A 17,374-nucleotide genomic window follows, 5' to 3' on the forward strand; every position below is an offset into this window, starting at 1 on the left:
TGAGTTTGGTTAGAAAGAAAAATCCCAAGCAGTGTACAAAAATTGTTTGAAATATATTATGAGTAATGCACGAGGCGCAGTGACGTCATCCCAGTATTTTGCTAGCATCTGTAAAAAACTTTTAAGCTTTCGACAAATCTCATATATTTTATTTTTCTGACGTCATTTTCGCTATACGTTTATACAAAGATAAATATCGTAGTACCTACCTAAACTCCATTCGCGTTTAGAAGAAACCTCGGCGGCCGAATTCTGGGCATTTGCTTGGCTTGACCACACATATGGTTGATTCGTTGAGGAAAACTGGTCGTCGCTGAGGTTCCTTCTTAACTTTAATGGATAGTATAATAGGTACATCGTTTTGAACTGCGTCCAACCTGCACTGAATTCATTGACACATAAAGTAATATATTCAATAGTAGGTAAAGTGTATTCTGGGGCCAGGATTTATATGCAATAAACAATTGTAAAATATTATGCATTTTATTCACCGAAATATGCAAAAACAATTATTTTTCATTTGTACCTACATAACATTTAATATTTTTTTACATAAAAATCAGAAACTGCCTAATTGAAACAGAAACTACTAATTAATAATTATTTATTATTTATATAGAATTATTATTTATTGCAAGCAGTTATTATTGCATTTAATACCGTGGACTCATCTGATAACCAATGAATTTTGCACTCAAGGAAAAAAACATAGAAATCATAGCCCTAATATTAGTATAGCATTTATAACAAACATGATGGTAGGTATATTATATTTCATATTTGAGACCTCATCATTTGTGGTCCGACGAAACGGAGGTCTCGGGGATTACGATTTACGATCCGAGGACGCGCCGTCAAGGTAAGACGCAAATTGTAATGTACAGTGAAACCTCACTCACCTTCAGTGTCCTTTTCCACGAGCGTTTTTAAACGCGCGAACACGCATGCGTTTAGACGCTCGTTTGTTGAAATGCATTGGAATAAATACAAGCGTGTCTTCCATTTAAACGCGTGTGAGTTTAGACGCTCGTTTATTGAAATGCATTAGAAGTAATACAATGAGCGTGTCTTCCATTTAAACGTGCGCGAGTTTAGTCACTCGTTTATTGAAATGCATTAGAAGTAATACAATGAGCGTGTCTTCCATTTAAACGTGCGCGAGTTTTTAACGCGCGTCTTGCCTCTACGCGCGTTGTTCTTAAAACTCGCGTTCGAAAGCGATCAAATTGCAGATACCTAGTTAGGACGTTTCCACTGGAAGAAAAACGCGCGTTTACCAACTATCGTATAATTTATGCAAAAAGCGTTTAATATCAATCAGTTGGTATAATTGACAAAATATCGCGAAAACCATGACTGTCGAATCTCGACGAACGCTATAATATTTTGTTTTATTACGAAAATACAATTAATATAGAATACTGTACATTGTTTTTATTCTTTTCTTAGTTTTCTTAATTTCTTTACCGACTACGGGGACTCGAGAAACGAATGTATTGACACCGAATTATTAATAAGCGCTATTGAAAATGAGAATGCAATGTGGAACACTCGAACGGCTGAATGTAGCCAGAGATATGCCAAGTCAAAGGCCTGGGAAAATATAGGTAAAATATTTTACGAACATTTTGACGATACACAGATATAGCAGATAAAAATAACATTGGTAAGTACACCGCACATAAACTATACTTATTACAAGTACATTTAAAAAAATAATTAATACTTAATAGTAGCAGTATGTATTTAATATTAATTAATTAATTTCGATGCAATTGGTTTTTTATATTTCTTATAATTCAATTTACACGTAGTGTTTAGTTGTATAATAATACCTACATGAATAATTAATATTCGTTATTACTTTATCAACAATCCATTCATGGTTTATGGTTAAGTACTATATCTATCGAAAAAAATTATTTTAATATTTAAACATTATTGAATGTCTTATATTTTGTCAATACTGTCATAATATTATCGAATACGATTGAAGAGTAAAAAATTAAATGTTTAAAGTGCAAATTGAAATAATGTTTTACCTATAACTATTCATATCTTATGGAGCAATATTATTTTCAAGTAAACAGAAATATATTTTTTAACGGACACTTCCCAATAGCAGACGTTTTCTTGGGAACCAACTAAAAACTTTCTACAATCTGAATCCTCTGAATAGCGGACACCTCCGAATAGCGGATAACGTTTCAGCGACCGAGTGTCCGGCGTTTAGAGGTTTCACCGTATTGTCACATTTCAACAGGCTCATTGTAAGTTTGTTTGGATAGGCTCTAGGCAGTTAAGTGTTAGTTTTTTATAACACCATAGGTGTTATTTAAAATCGTAGTTATCGGTTCTGCATACTATAGTTGCCTCCAAAAATATACGAATACACTATAGGTATAGATGCTTCCGACGATCAGGTAATTAATAATTATTAATTATACGTACGAGTTGCCTCCCAAGAATTTTCACACTATAGTGACCTCTCTAATAGAACTTAGTTATTGTTCATACATTTCACTATAATACACCATGTAAGTACACACATGTGTTATACTTATAACGCATATGATAAATAACTAGATAAAGTTGTAAAATCCAAGTTAAACCTTGGTAAAATATTTTTTTTTAAATGCTTCACATCGCCTGAGAATTTGTATATCCTCATAACATTTACATTAGTGTTTATTAAAACAATTCAAATTCAAAAAAGTTAGACTGTGACGAGTGTGGTGGTCCAAGACTTAAGAGGGTACTGCTCTGCTGTACAGTAGGACGTGTCTTGTGATTCACTGCAGTGATGGATGCTGTTAAATTTGAATTAAATAATATAAAATCATTGTATACGAAAACGACTTTGAGCGAAGACGGTCTGTCAGCCTATATTACTAATAGTTTATTTTATGATATTATTTCAGCTATTAAAGTAATATATTTTACTAGGTATAGTAGTAATGCAGTAGGTTGAATCATTATTTTCCAAAAACATTGCATTTGAAAATGTCATTGTGTGTATCGAATATATAACAATATACGGATATTTACTTTAAAACTTAAAAGTACTTCAAGTACCCATAAAAATATTTTTAAATTACAACAAAACAGTGACGTACTAACGGGGGCGGGTCGGCGGGATAACACCCACCAACGTTTTGCGGGAAGAATTAATTTCTTCTGAGATGTATTTATATGGTCGATAATGACGGAAAACTAATATATATTGAACCCTCCCTAAAAAATTTTATCGCATAAATATTTGGCGAACATTTAGAGTATTATGGTTATTTATTTTTGAGTTACAACAAAAGAACAAAATCGATTTGGCCAAAAACTAGTATAGTGTAAAAATTACCATTTTTTTCTCAATTTCTTTTGTTTTCCCGGCTTTTTGAAAACTTCTGGGAAGTTTTGATTTTGACCTCTCAAAAGTACCAGTTAGATCCAATTTTCTACAAGAAACCACTCCCAAAGTTGAAAATCGAACAACTTTTTGTGTATATACAGACACAAAATAAATTTAAAAAAAACCGACAGGCACATAATACGTATAATTTTGTGTCAAAATTTTTGAATAACACAAGTGAGGAAAGGAAAAATATCAGGAAACAATATAACATATTATTTCAACAATATTTACCATGTAAAAATAAAAATCATAATTTGTGTAACGATAATCGTCACATAAAATAACAAAATCGCGTAATATTCAATAGGTATGCGAAATTAAAAATGAAAAATTGATTTAATTTTTAATTTAATTTAAATTCAAAATTGATGATAAAATTATAAAATTACTATGAATTTAATATTATTAAATAATAAAAATAGTAACTGTCTATTTTTTAAATGACTGTGATGGAAGGATTCACAAGCATATTTTGTAGTTATATTTAGATTTGCACTTTGATCAGCCCATAAATGTGGGGAGAAAGCTGCGTCATTGCTATTTGCTAATATAATTTTCAACAAGGTAATCGGAAAACTTAATTATAGTATGGTCGGATGGCATGGTTGCTTCTAAAGTAAATACAAATACATCAGAAACTTTTTCGGGAGGTAAATACAATATTCCGAAACATAGAAGCCACTTACTTATTTCCGATTCACTTTTATATTCAATACTCAGTCCAAAGTTTTGAATTGCTCTCTATGCCATGATTGATTGAGATAAAATTGACATCACATTAAACCAATATTGGGCCATATTTATTTGCATGTATTACTATATATGAATTGCTATTATCATGTAGTTAACAACTATTTTCGTCGGACTAAAAACAACGTTTAAAAATAAATAAATAACTGATAAAAGAATTCAACAAAATAATCAAACGAGCCATCGACATAGATAATTCCTGACACACATAAACGTTTTTAATTTGTATCACACCTAATATTATGTAATGATCTCATCACTATCGCGGTTAGATTAAAATTAAATATTTTTGTCTATCTATTCGTTTTTAGTGTCATCCGATTAAGAAATAACTTCGGCTAGTGAAGTTGGAATTTATGGTAGGTACCTATTAATTATTATCTACGTGTATATTGTAAAGGTAAGTTACATATGTTTCTTTTTACCAATTCGAAATTAAATTTGTCTATAGGTTCTTATATAGTACTACTACAACTCACTTTCTTGTCCCATGCTTAATATTTTAACCATACAAAAAAATATATCGTACATTTTTTTATTTTATTAAAACAATTTTTTTAACATATTGCCTATGTGTCATTTATAGTTTATTTAATTCGGTATTTTACCCGGTTTATCGGTTCATCGCTTTTCTTTTAACAAAACTACTTAATTTCTTGTCTTTTTAGTATTCGGTTTGGAAGGCATGAAATAATGTGCGTATTACTTCACGAATTTGTCAAAGCACGGTATTATATGTTCCTTCATTTCTTAACAGTTTTAATAAATGCATCGCAATTTTCGTTATTGCATCTCCATTAATTTGTCTCACCAGACACTAGAGTACGACCAGACACGTATTTTATGTTTTTGATGTACTCACCTATATAAATATATATAATTGTTAAATAAAACTAATAAATTGCCACTTTGGCCAGTAATTAGTTTTGTTTCAGACATAATATTTCGTTAATTCAGCACGAGTATAGACGAGCAAATAAATGACTACCCATGGGCCATGACTAATAAACAGTAAACACTACTATAAGTCTAGAGCTCGGATTTAAAATATGCGCTAAAAATTAAAAAAAAACTACTTTTCAAAAAATGCTTTTATGAACTAAAAACTCAAGAAAATGCCCTAAAAATATAAAATGTCCTTTCAAAAACTACATTTAACATGTACAATTGTGTATGTAAGTTTATAAATATAAAAAAATTAGTAAAAATAAAACTTGTATTAGGTACCTACACTTTATCTACTATACACTACAATAGGTACTCCGATAAAAGTTTTATACTACAATTAAATTGGCTTGTTAGTTGGTGTGACATAGAGATACATTCATACATTTCACCCTTATTGTATAATTTAAAACCTGATTACCTGATGTTATATAGTTTAAAATGAAAATGGTTTATATTACATAATGCTATGTTTATATAACAATTAATTCAATTTTTTTTAGTCATAAATCATAATACGAGAAAAAGGTCGAAAATGTGTCAACAAATTTAAAAATTTATTAAAAAAGTAAAAAATGTCCAAAAAGTGTTGCGGTTACAACACGGTGTATTTAGAACATATTTGTAGCGTGGAAAGCATCGAGTAAGACACTAATAAAAAAAATTCAATTGCATTGAAATTCGAGCCTTAAATTTATAACAAACTACGGGAGATTATGTTCGTTAAAGTATAGGTAGTTATACCTACTGATGATAACATCATTCGTAACACTGTGGTGTTTTTAAGATATATTACGACGGTAAAATTATATTAAAAAAATTATAAATGAATCTATTCGACACATTTAATTAATAGCAATTGTGACGATCTCGACGTACGTCATCGCAACGGATGTTAACATATTATATAATGTGAGCATAAATAAAAAAAACGACTTATTGACTATTACCACTGACGGAGTTTCCATATATGTAAAGTATAGAATCGATTATCTTTGACGGGGTTGATCTCCGGACACTACTGGTTCGATTTACATGAGGGTTTTCGTACATTGAAAATCATTTCTGGTAAGTTGTAGGTAGTATATCGAACCACTACCAAATAGTATTTAGTAGGTTGTTTTTTGAGCATTATAATGTATTACGAATTGAATACTTACTAAATATCATAAATGTATAATAATATTACGGTTTCACTTATTTAATATAACAATAGTAAATATTAGTAATTAGTAAAGACTATAATGAGCGTTATTATTTCAATAGTTTATTTCAAAAAGTGCCACCCATAACCACTCTAGCTATACCTAAATAGGAATCTGTAAACAATTAGATAAGTATTAGCATTGATTATAAATGTATCTTTATAAATTTATAATCAACGGTATTAGCTAAATAATATTATACAGGCCGCACAAAAGTGTTTTTGCATTAATCTAAAATAAGCTCCTCGCGGTTTTTATTTTTAATTACATTTTTTACAGTTTTTAACAGACAATAAATTTCATATTATTTTTGGAAAACAAAATAAAATGCATTTATAATATTCATGTACAAGACGGGCCATCGTATTTTGCCGTTTATTCATAAAGGCATAAAGTTAAAATATAGAAAAACAGTTTGGAATAACTGTTACACTCGACGTCGCGCGTCGTGTCGATATGAAAAAGTAATCTTTAATCCTAATAATTAAAATAATCTCACTTTGAATGCATTTAGAAATACCTTTTATACTTAAAAGCGTTGAAGTATTTTGTTAAAACGAGAGGGACAAAAGGTTCTGTTAAAAATCCAAACATGGCATTTCAAAACTTAATTTTTCTCGAGAAGGTTTTATCAATACAAATGTTTTACAAAGAGCCATATTTTTTCTTAATTTTTTTTTCAATTTATGGTAGGTATAGTAGTATACCTACCGTACCACAATACCTGTAATATTTATAACCGAGTGATTACTATTTTGCGTAATAATACATATTATTAAAGTTAAAGTTGTGCACAGTTTATATTATTATGCTCAACCGTGTAAACGTATAGCAAACCTTGTATGCACCTTCGTTATTTATCGAAAGTTTACGGTATATGTTATCGAGTAAGAATCAAGGCCTGATTTACAGATTTCGGGGTCGGGGACCAAGCCCGGATTAAGATAATTTTGAACCCGGAGGACAAATAGTAATATATCCATTATCCATATATTATAGGAAACTTACTACCTGCCAGGCCACCACTATCCATGTATTCATTATCCATATATTATAGGAAACGTACTACCCGCCAGGCCACCACTATATTGTTCGATATCTGTTGTGGGCCCGGGGTCATGCTCTCCTCTCTTGATCTGGGGCTTGCCTGGGACTTTGATTTTAAAGAGGCCACTATCGCCGTGGGTCATAATATGACAGTAAAATCAAAATAATACAAACTGATCGACGAGTATACCACTAACACTAATACCAAAAAGTTATCACTTTTAGGTTTTTTTTGTATTATTATTATTTATTTAGTTGACGCAAAAATGTTGTCTATTGGTCTAAAAAATATATAATGAATCAAAATGGAGGCCAGGTGACTGTAGTCACCAAGGTACTTCGTTTAAATCAGGGTATGGCAGAAAAATATGGTACAAAAATTAAAATTAAACAAATGTATGTATGGTATTATTACATGTCATTTATATATATAATAGGGTTGTTAATGTATAGCTGGCAATTAATGTAGTTTAAATAAATAATAATAATAAATTAAATTTTCATCTGAACAATATTATTGTTATGGTATTGAAGTATCGCGAACGTTTTAGGTTTAGAAAATATTTTTAAAGTTCTCTGGTAGGTATATCTAAGTATACATGTCGTGATGCCGTTGAATATTTTATTGGAACTACTTATAAAACTAAGTGTGTATAATATTTGACATAAATCTACTATTGAAATGTATTTTTTCTTTACACAATACATTAAATTGTCCAAAACTCTTTACTTGTCATCCATGACAAGTTAAGTTAGGTAACTAGTTAGGTTCCATGTTCTACTACATCTAAATACGAAAAATAATTTCTTTTCAAAGTCTCATATTTCACACTTACACACACACACTTTTGTGTTTATTATATTATGGCTGTGATGCGAGTATCGTACGATATTTATATTTTAACTGTTACAGTGTTTCGTATGATATTATATTCAAGTAGGTACCTATCAAAGTCTTCGTATAAATAATTTCTCCAGTCTGTAATTAGGTTTAGAGATCATCAATAATATATTATATATTGGGGCCTGGTGTGACTCGGTGGTTTTGAGGTCAAGCATCGCGGCCGACGTCGCTAGTTCCCGGATGGGTGATCACCACCCGGATTTATAGTGACGAATCCTCGCCCCACATGCACGTGTTCCTCAACCAGCCGTTAATAAATATGCTTCGGTAGGTACCGACACATAATAAGCAAATTTGTCGAAATACGTTTTATAATTGAATTTCATGTTGTGAGGACATGTATAATAATATATTTAATACATAACTGTAGCCTTTAGGTAGATAAAATGTTAAAAATATTAAAAAAAAAAAAATTACTTTCCTAAAAAAAATATTAAACTATACAACTTAATATAATGTATAATATCTAATGTAAATAATATCACTCCATATATCTAAATAATCTAAGTTTACTTATAACAGTTTAATAATTGTAAACTAATGACCTATTGTAATTGATGCTCAAAAAACCAAAAAAAAACATAGATTCTACTAGGTATAAAACTTCAATTTATTTTTTATTTGTAATATTATAGACTACTATACTTCCTCTATTATAACATGTATTATAAAATATAAGTATTGTGTGTATATTTATATAGTATATTTTATATTTTAATGTTAAAATCAGAGTTAATATTAAAGAATATTAATGTTTTGAGTTCAACAAGAATATTTTTTTCCTCACCACAGGGTGCATTAATATTTTAACTGAAAAATAAATTATTATTGCACACGAAAAACAATTAGGTGCATGTTTTGTAATTTATTATATTATTTCATCCTCATAATGCATGTTTTTAAAAGTACAAAGCTATTCGCAAATGGCTTTAGAAATTTCATTCTAACCTCATACTATTTCAGTATTTCTTATTAACTGCGGTACTATTATAGAAGTAGTTTAAACTACTACTTCTACACACAGTACGTACACTCAACGTTGTTATGTGTACAATTATTTAGTTATTTCCTGAATCATATATTTAGTTTTATCTTTTCTTTGACAACCCAGGTTTTGCACTTATTGCTTAAATGACTATTCTTTGTTGAGAAAAATATTAAGAAAGTCAACTTGGAGTATGGGCAGATTATCTTCAATATAGTTTATAATATTTCCTTCGTAAATGGATTTCGTTCAACAATGGGAGGATTTTTTAAATTAATTTCCCTAATAGGATTAGGTTAATAGGCAATTCCTATATTAACCTAAAATTAATACATTATAGTATTATATGGGGCTACAAATTACAGTTATAAATTATAGTGCCTAAATAGTGTCAAGCGACTACTGTTATAGTTAAGAAACATTGATAAGACTACACGACCAAAATGCGCCCACATTACCACAATGCGCTTCATACATTTCATCGTTAATAAGGAATAATACACTATATATGTACGAATTATTGTTAATAATTGGCATTTTATAGGATTATAATTTATAGGTGCCTAAAGTATTTACTCCGTATATTTTTTTAGTGTCATTGTGTTAAGTAGACAGGTGTACATGTGCAATATATTATTGATGAATATAACCTACCCAATGAATAAAATATGTATTGCATTTCAATTATAATTTCGATATCAATTTATTACTGTGGAACTATCACTTATTTGCCATAATAAGCACATAATATGATTGCAAAAAATTCAGTGACCTTCAGGTATTCGCGTATCACATAATATTTACCTAGGTACCGTTTAAAAGCTACGTCATATTATAATAATTATATTATTATATATTTATATTATATGTTAAAATAAAAATAAAGGTAAGTACCGACATTTAATATAATAAATAATTATACAATTGTTTCGATTAAAATCGTATTCGCATAATTAAAATATGGATACAATATGGTGGTTTACGCACTCTATACGGATTGTCGATTATTTACGAATCGACATGTCACTATTATAATTTATATTTATGTAGCTTAATACTTTTATACAGTGTAAAATTTGTAAACAATACATTTGCAGTATAAAGCATAAAAAAAAATAGATAGGTAGGTGTAGTTAACTATATATAGCTGGTAACATATTGCCTAAACCAATAATTTATGAATAAAAAAATGTATAGATAAAAGTTAATATGTTTCAAATAGAAAAAAGACAGTTAAAATTGTATTGTCATTTATTCATTTATAGTAAATAATAATATTATGTATGTTGAGTTCAAATTTGTGTGTATTGTAATAATTATAATAATTATCTTATCGTAAACCATTCGTAAAATATATATTACCAATTAAACAGTATTGCAAAACAATTGGGTACCTAAATGTTATACTGTGTTATGTTTCAGACTATTGATTAATTGAAAATTCCCTCCGAGCATAACAGAATTATGTTAGGTAAAATTAAATAGTAAATATTTACTTTGCTGGGGGGTAAATACTATTAGTTTATTATGGTTAATATGTACAGGAGATTAAATTAGGTGTTATGTATTCAGTATTCATAAATGAGACTATAAATATGGCTAATTTAGTAAAATATTTAAATATTTTTATATTGATGTCTCTTTGACTCTGTATGACTATATAAATCTTCCAAAATCGTGCAAACATGATCATTTTTAAAAACTAATTTAATATTTAATGTAACTAAAAAACTTCTAAGATATTTAATTTTTTTATATTATATATTTTCTAATATTATGGTTAATAGTCATCTCGATGCAGCTCATAAATCATTCTGCGGACCTCAATTAATAAAAATTATAATATTACGGTACACAAATTTAGATTGTTGTAATTAGTAGTTAAAATTCTTCGTGACAACAAAATAATATCGATTAGAAAACAGATATACTTCCCGTAGAGTAAACTATTAAAATATAATGTACGATTTTCGTTAAAAATTAATTTTTTTCCCATTTGCCATTTTCCTTTTTAGTCGGAGACAAAATAATAATATGTAAAATAAATAACTTTATAATTTAGTGAACGGCTTAATGGGTCTGTGTATATTATTTCGTTTGGTGTGTATTAAAAAAATAAAAATAAAATAAAAACAACAATATCGTCACGTAACATAATATTATATGTTTCATCGGGCCGGAACAATAATTATTGAATACCTATATAGTAATAATTATTATTATTTATAATCCGCAGTCACCCTCGTCAAACAATCGGCGGCGAATCGTAAACTATTTTATCGAATAAACATAATATTATGAAATATAAATTGTACACAGAGCATTAGAAAGTCTATAGTATAGGTACTCGGTATATTATATGGAATACGGCTCAAAACATTATTGGTGTGCGGTGCAGCGTTGAAGTTGACGAATGTTTGACGACTCATCACACAGACACCACTCCTTATGGTTTATAATAATATACTGCAGAGAAGGGCTATTATACACACACCATTATAAATCGGGTACGATGAGGTTTTATCGGCGGTAACTCGTAAGTGTGTCGGAAAATTGATAAATCGATGAACCAAAAAAAAAAAAAAAAAGGAAATCGCGTATATTGCACAGCCGGCCGTCCGTTTTCATCACACTCGCGTGTATTTTATATATTATATATTATTATTATTATTATTATTATATAAATCCGGCGGCGGCGGCGGCGGAGGTCACGTCGTATATATAGATCGTCGTTGCGGTCATGATGTCTACGTACGCGCTTGTAACAATATATAGGTAGGTAGGTACATAATGTTATGACAATGCACGGAGATATGACTTATCCTTATCACCGGTGGGGCATAATAGCTGTCTTACGGCGAAGGGACGATTGGGGATGAGTGGGCACTGGCGGGGGACGAGTCGGTGAGAAGGGTGGGGGAGGGCCGGCGGTTGGTCATCAGTGGCGACGACCGTACGCCGTGCACGGCGGTGGCAGAAGAATGCGGGAGAGCAGAGAGTTTCGTCTAAACGAACACTGACGCGCGGTGGTATGATATCGCGGCGACGGTGGCCGCGGAGTCGCCAGAGAACGTGTGGCGCGGGGAGAAGAAGAAGTAGTAGCAGAAGACGAAGAAGTAGTAGAGGAAGAAGTAGGAGAATAAGAAGAATAAGAAGAAGAACAGGACGCGGTGTCGGTTTCGGTGGCGGTGTCACTGTCTGCGCGTTTACGACGTATCATATATAGAGGTATACGCGTAATACATACTATCGTATAATACATGTACATATGAATACGTGTGTACCGCACGTTATCACGCGACATGCGGGCGAATACGACTTTGATGCGCGCGCATTCGACAGGGGTGGCGGTGGCGGGGATGGCGGTGGCGATGACGGCCTCTTCACTACCACCCTTCTGGCCGGCGCCCGCGTGACAGGGTGCGATACGCTCGACTCAGCTGACTGTGCGCGCGGGACGTGCACGCCGAGCGGTGGCGTACATATATCTATACACGCGCATTCTGTATCGCTATGACGTAGTCGTACACACGCGTACAACACACCGTGCTACCAACTTTGCGGCGCGCCGGCCGATATACTTTTTCGTGCCCGTCAGTGGCGATGCCGCAGCCGTTCGGAGCTTTATTATCGCCGCCGCCGCCGTCGTTACGGCGCACCCGTATCGCAGCTTTCGCCGCTGCCGTCTCGTGTCGCCGCCTACGTCCGTCGTCGATGCCGCCGTCCGACGGCAGCAGCACCAACAACAACAACAACAACAACGCGTCCGACACCGCCGGCCCTTATCGCTGCCGCTGACTCCGCCGCGCTCGCAGTGGTCAGTCGCACCGCCGAGTGCACGTTCGCCCCGCACGGCCGTCGCCGTCGCCGTCGTCGTAGCCGTTTTCGTCGTCGTCGTCGTCCCGATCGCTGCCGTTTTCGTCGCCGTCGCCGTTATCGCCGCGCCGCCGTCATTTTCCACTGCCGTCGCAGTCGCCGTCGCCGCTTTTGCGTTATCGAACGGCGGCCGCACCTCACCACGCTCGCAAAGCTATTATCACTCAGGTACATCAGCCGCTGCTATTATCAACTGTCTCGTCGAAATACGAGATTCCCGTAATATAAGCACCGACACCGCCACCGCCACTACCGGCACCGCCTCCACAACTACCGCTAGCACGACCTCCACCGCCGCCACCTCAGCCGCCTCAGCCACCTCCGGCTGTAGTCGTACAACCGCTGCGATACTACTACTATATTACTACGACTCGCCACGCGTCGCCGTAAGTACACGTCACGATGCGTTCCTCACCCCGTCTGCACGCCCCCTAAAGGAAAACCGCGCGCACCAAACGATCGCCGGCGTAAATTTTTGCAATTTTTTTCCACTCCCGGGGGTCGCTATATATGCGGTTTTTATCATCCCCGCGGTGCACCACTGCTCGCCGGTTTTGTTCATCCGCCGTTTTACGCGGTGCGTCTCTCTCTCCGCCGCCGCCGCCGCGGGAAAAAGTCGTCTGCAAAACTAATTAGGCGCGTTGCCAATTTCTTTCACAATGGAACTGGGCCACCGCCGCCACTGCCGCCGCCGCCGAAATGTGTGTGTGTATATATATATATATATATTTAGAGTTATTGGACCTTTTGGATAAAAACTCGCCGAAAAGAAACCACTCTATTGCCAATACGGTCGGGCGCCCGCACGCTATAAAATTTATATATATATTATATAGGTACATTATCAGCCCCCAACTTTTCTAATTTCCGGAAAATCGTTTGAAGAGACCGCGAAAAACGAGCATTGCCTATATTATTATACCTACCCATCATCGTCATAATTTTCTTGTGCTCTCAGGTATAAATTACTCGGCCGGCGGCGCACACCTTTGATCGCGTCTCGTGGCACGTGTATAAACGGATTAAAAACTTTAACCGCGATTATGTTATTATTGCATTATGATATACCTAGGTGGTATATATAGTACGAGACGCAAAGGAAATTCGCGTCGTTGAAATCGAACGTATAACGACGATGATGACGCTGTACGGTATATAATTATAATAATATTTGTTAAGCATAATAATATTATAATATAATATAAGCACAATTCTGCGGCGGTATCCCACCGACCCTTTATTATCGAGAGTCGCCGCTGACTCTTTGTAAAATAATAAAAAAATATCGTTGCGGCATTCGCGCGATTCTCGCCGCAAACTTTTGAAGAGTTCACTGTATACCATTGTTACCAGGTATTATAATACTATTACGATGGTTATTCGTGACAATCCAAATACTATAATATACTACGTGGATTTTGACAATCTCATTACGCGACCCGTTGCCCGAGGTAAGGAACCGTGGACGAGGACACGGCGTATAGTTGGCGAGGATGGCGAGGTTTGGAGTAGGGCGCGGGGAAAAAATTGTTTTCAACAAAATTTACGAGAAAAATCGAGTTTCTACTCGGCGACCGATGACGCCACCCTCGTACACATCGTGACGTCACGCTGGTATTATATATGAACTAGATTTTCTTCCTGCCGAATGCGAACTCGTTTTTTTTCTTTCCTTTTGGCCGTTAAAAACCGACAATATTGATCAAGTGTCGTATGAAACGTAATTTATATATTATATTATTATTATATTATACAACAATATATTATTATTATTATCATTATTGCGTACGGCGTAACGCCACTGCAGTGATAATACATTAATACTTATTTTAATTTTCAATGTGATAATATTAATAATATGTATATCATAATTACGATAGTACATGACTTTTCGCCATCACTCGTATATTATAATAATATGCGAGGGTAGGCTGCAGGTATGTCATATTATATAACATAATATATATGTAGGTTACTTTTATATCTCTGGACACACATCGCATCCGAACTATATTATGCTCTCTCACGCGTCATATCACATTATTATATAGTAATGTACGCGGTTATCAGTCGTGTACCGAATTTAACGGAAATGTCATTTCTCCGCACCACGCGACCGTTTTATTTCACGCGTAGACACGACTGTGCGCACGAGATCGATTTGCCGAGCTTCCTATGTATATATATATTATATATATATATGTGTATAGACCTACCGCACTCGTGTCGGGTATCAATGAAAACGTGTCCACCGCTAACCATTATACGCGAGACACGCACGCACGCACGCACGCACACCCACACACCCCACACACACCCACATACCCACACGCGCGCACGCGAGCTCACTATTGTTTCGTTCACCGTTTCGTATAAAATATACGCGATCGCAGACACTTACGCCCGGTACACTTTTGGCGTGTCTCCGCCTCGCGTATACGCATTCGGCATTATAATATCGATATGTATAGGTACTGTATAATATAATATTGAATGTACGGATAGCGATAGCTGCAGTGTACGATATAATATTATACGGAAATGCCAAACATTTCAACCGAGAGACCGATGATTATATTGTTATTGTGACACGAAGAGTTTCGTCGGTATCGGTTTTGATAATATAACTCGGTGGGTGGGTATAATAGGTATGCGTAGGCACTGTATATATATACGTGCGCTGCAGAGTTTGAAGTCGGGTGCAGCGAACATATTATAATATTACATTCTTTCACTACCGTATTTTAGTTAACGTTTTTAAATCTCAACTCATTATCCTTTGTTGATATCTCGTCTACGATATTACAATATATATAGGTACTGTGGTCTGTGTTAAAGATATATAGTGACCTATTATGCACAGAAAAGAATATAGCTCGGTATAATTCAACACTGCACTCAGGGTCGTCCTGACGACTTGCGGGGCTCAGGGCAAAGTAAAATTGCGGGGCCAAAAATGTCATTTTTATATGTGCTATATAGGTAAAAATGGGCAAGGGCGCAAATAGACTTAAAAATATAGTAACTTTTGGCTTGTACTTACAACAATACGAATGATTCAATAAATTAATCACGCAACACGTCATATTATACTTAAATTGAATACAATAATATTGATAAATTAATAAGTCAATAAATATAGCGGATACCTAGGTCAGTTTAAAAATGTATCATAAACTATTAACCTTCCTACTTTTTAAAATCAGTAAATGTGTCAATAACATCATTATATTATAATAGTTGGTCAGAAATTTCTTTTTCAATAGATATTATAGCTAAATTGGTAACTTTTCGTGGGACAAGGTGCTTCGAATATGGTGTTTTTTATAATTTTCAGCTTTGAAAATTGAATTCTAATCATTATCTAGCTCGTTTAAAATTTCATACATTAATTTGACGTCAACTATAATATATAGATATAGTGGTAGTAAAAATTACAAAAATTGAACGTATAAATTATAAAATATAAATGATACATTTTTTTTGCTCATCAACTTGATTTTTTTTTATAGTATCTATAAAAGCGGGGCCTGTCCAACATTTGGGAAAAATGATTCCGCTCGCCCTGCCCCGAAGGAGGCGGCCCTGACTGCACGTATTGTTTGGATAACTAACTGATTTTGTATCAAGTATTATTATACGGTGGCCCAGTTCGGCCCTTATACAGATATATTATTCAAACCGTTCGGGGGCGGCAAGAGCACACCCTACAGGATACGCACCCCTATATGGCAGGTCGTAGATGGGTAGGTATACCGACTTTTATATTATATTCACTTCTGCCGGTTGCAAGGATATCAAAAAAGCAACAAATATCACGACGTGTGTACGCGGGTGGTATGTGCACACAGCAGACAACAGACAGGAAGAAGGCACACAGCGTAGAGATCTTTTGAATTCCAGTGTAATATACTGTCTGTAATCATTATTAGTGGACCGTTTCCGAATATCTGCGGACTATGCGGATGTCGGCGTCCCCGTAACGTCCCCTCTCCGTGCCACAATGCGTGCGTTTTCCTCGAGTCGATAACCACGGTATAATACGAGTGCACAGTGTGTGTGTTATCAATATTTCAAACGCTATATAACGCCGAAAGAATATAATAATATTATAATATACGAAACGATTCCATTCTGCCAACCGATAAAATTATGTAGGAATCGTCGCGCGAACGCGGTCGACAACATGCGATTTATCGGTCTAAAAAATAATGTTTTAAATAAATAAGAGATAATAAAGAACATAAAGTATA

At 34.1% G+C, this 17,374-nt stretch overlaps 1 protein-coding gene across 4 annotated transcripts in view; it reads left to right on the top strand.

Moving 5' to 3' along the window:
- The first annotated feature begins 12,827 nt into the window (after window positions 1-12,827).
- Window positions 12,828-17,374, top strand: part of LOC132951894 (protein unc-13 homolog B) — a 185,883-nt gene continuing 181,336 nt past the window's right edge. For 2 of the 4 annotated variants that reach the window (XM_061023935.1, XM_061023937.1), the window contains exon 1: window positions 12,828-13,507. The gene's annotated coding sequence lies outside the window, so the exon portion shown is untranslated. The remainder of the gene's footprint in view (window positions 13,508-17,374) is intronic. The other 2 variants (XM_061023936.1, XM_061023938.1) reach the window with 2 other exon arrangements.

The sequence above is a fragment of the Metopolophium dirhodum genome, chromosome 9 (assembly GCF_019925205.1).
Source record: "Metopolophium dirhodum isolate CAU chromosome 9, ASM1992520v1, whole genome shotgun sequence".
NCBI lineage: Eukaryota > Metazoa > Arthropoda > Insecta > Hemiptera > Aphididae > Metopolophium > Metopolophium dirhodum.